This window comes from Lissotriton vulgaris, chromosome 8 (assembly GCF_964263255.1).
Source record: "Lissotriton vulgaris chromosome 8, aLisVul1.2, whole genome shotgun sequence".
Taxonomy (NCBI): domain Eukaryota; kingdom Metazoa; phylum Chordata; class Amphibia; order Caudata; family Salamandridae; genus Lissotriton; species Lissotriton vulgaris.
In genome coordinates this window covers 1,001,959,198-1,001,961,697 of record NC_141696.1, presented here as the reverse complement: position 1 = coordinate 1,001,961,697, position 2,500 = coordinate 1,001,959,198, and the positions used below count along the sequence as shown (strand labels likewise).

At 54.1% G+C, this 2,500-nt stretch overlaps 1 non-coding gene and 1 pseudogene across 1 annotated transcript in view; both read right to left on the bottom strand.

Moving 5' to 3' along the window:
• Positions 1 to 1,130, bottom strand: part of LOC147698236 (28S ribosomal RNA) — a 2,800-nt pseudogene extending 1,670 nt beyond the window's left edge.
• A 1,274-nt stretch (positions 1,131 to 2,404) lies between these two features.
• The window catches only part of LOC147698235 (5.8S ribosomal RNA), a 154-nt gene continuing 58 nt past the window's right edge, over positions 2,405 to 2,500 (bottom strand). Inside the window, exon 1 of the ribosomal RNA XR_015299669.1 lies at positions 2,405 to 2,500. This exon is cut by the window's right edge and continues 58 nt beyond it. This is a non-coding gene — a ribosomal RNA (5.8S ribosomal RNA).

Sequence of the window (2,500 nt, the reverse complement as noted above, 5' to 3'; positions counted from 1 at the left end):
GTTAAAATCCATTAATCAGCCCCTAATTCATTATTGTCAGTTGGGGCAGGGCAGGTGTTGTAACTAATTTTGCAACAATGAAAGCACTTAGCAAGTGCAAAAGATCACTAATCAGGGCGCACTAAGGAAGCAGGTGCCAGCTAAAAAAATATTCTGTGACACATGAATCAGCCCCAAATTAATTCAGGTCACTTGAGGCAGGGAAGGTGTGCTTTGCTTTGCCGAAAATAATGTACACTGGACAACCAGAGGGTGTGGTGATGAAACAGAGGGTGGCATGGGTGGGCCAGAGGGTGGCATGAGTAGTCAGAGAGTGGCAGTGGTGACAGAGAGTGGCAGTGATGAAGAAGAGTGTCCCAAACAGGCTGGACACGTAGAAACAACAAGTTCGCGAAACTTGCGACCCGACAGGTAAGTTCGCAATTTGCGAAAGTGTACAAAACCCTCGCGAACTGGCAGAAACACGGGCGAACACACAAAAAAAAAAAATCCGCAAATTCGCGGGAATTCGCGGATTTTGCGGATTGCGAATCCGCAAATCCGCAAAATTCGCGAACGCGAGATCCGCAAAATTCGCTCATGCTTAGGTGCACCGCCGCGGAGGAAATGCAGCCTGCGGGGGCCAGGTAGGGCCCGGGCCTCGGTCCCGCAGAGGGGATCTGGAACTCCAGAGCCACCGACCTTCCCGCCGAGTTGAATCCTCCGGGCGGACTGCACGGACCCCACCTGTTTACCTCGGTTTCATGCCCTCTTGAACTCTCTCTTCAAAGTTCTTTTCAACTTTCCCTTACAGTAATTGTTGGCTATCGTCTCACGCCCGCATTTAGCCTTAGATGGAGTTTATTTCCCGCTTTGTGCTGCCTTCCCAAGCAACCCGACTCCGAGAAGACCCGATCCCGGCGCGCCGGGGTCCGCTACCGGCCTAACACTGTCCGCAGGGTGAGCCTCGATCAGAAGGACTTGGGCCCCCTGAGCGATGCCGGGGAGTCGGTCTTCTGTACGCCACATTTCCCATACTCACCGCCGGGCGGGGTTTTGGCGCTGGGCTCTTCCCTCTTCACTCGCCGTTACTGGGGGAATCCTGGTTAGTTTCTTTTTCTCCGCTTAGTAATATGCTTAAATTCAGCGGGTCGCCAGGTCTGATCTGAGGTCGTAGTCGGAAGAATGACGCCGGATCGTCAAAGGGGATCACCGGGGAAGGGTCGAACCCAGTCTTCCGTGTTGCAAGATACGCATGCGCCCAGTAGTTCAAGTTACTACTTACCTTAACACCATCCCACTCTTTCCTTCTCTTCTCAGCCTTAACCTCTATGGCTTCTCCCTTGATGTCAAACCCACCGGGTACTGTTGACACCCTATAACTCTAACCTTTAGGTGAGTAACAGTACTACCAATCCCCTGGGTCTACGATTAAATTCAAATGGATACTGCTGCTACCAGTTTTTAACTGTCCTGAAGAATCGCAGTCAATGTACTAGAAGCGAGAAACATGTTGACCACACCATTTGCACTTTAGCCCTGGTCCACTCTGGGAAACCACAGTTCCCACGAGCACCGGCTATCCATGATTTTACTTGTGGCAGAGGACCACCAGAATAAAATTGTTTTCCGGTACCTTGTGCCACATTTTATCCTCACCCACACTATCTACTCTGTCCTGGCCCCTCACCCCCACTTCACCCATAGGCAGTTGGTTAAAAGATCTCCAATAAAGAGCCCCTCTTTGAGGTGAGCCCGTTGGGCATTGCACCGCCTGCCCAACGAGGAGCATTGCCGATGATGAAGCATGACACTCGCAAGGGTGTGTGAGGCCATTATATCCAACAAATTGGATACCCAGGGGTGGTCCTCAATTGAGCATTAGCCCTTATACCCTAGTGACCTTCTCCTTCTTTCTCCCCCTAGGAACAGCCCAGTCATCTCTTTTGTTGTCTCCATATCAGGGGCTATGACTGTGGCCGGACCTTCCATTCTCCTCTCTCTGAATGGTAATCAAAGCCCTACTGGATCACAATTGATCCCTGTCTTCCCCTACCCATTGTTACACGGTCACCGGGGAAGGCCAGGCTTCCCCTGCCAGAGCACAGGGGTGGCCTAGCATCCCGGCAGCGCACACCCTCTTTCCCCGGATCAGATCTGGAGGGGTTTCACCCTCCCCAGGAAGCCAGCCACGGAGGAGAGGCACATGCGCGCGGGCAGCCAGTGAGACACCACAGAGAGCCACGCGCGGCACGCAGCCAGGCGTCCCGGGGCGGACCGGTCACCGGGCCCCTTTCTCGGGGGCCAGGCATGCCAGCGGCGTACCTCCGTTGCAGGACCCGGCGAGGGACCCTTCCACGGGCGATCGAGGGGTCTGACCTTGTGGGGGGACGAAGGGGAAGCCCCAGGGCGATTGACGATCGAGTGACCCTCAGACAGGCGGAGCCCCGGGAGGAACCCGAGGCCGCAAGGTGCGTTCGAAGTGTCAATGATCAATGTGTCTTGAAATTCACACTAATTC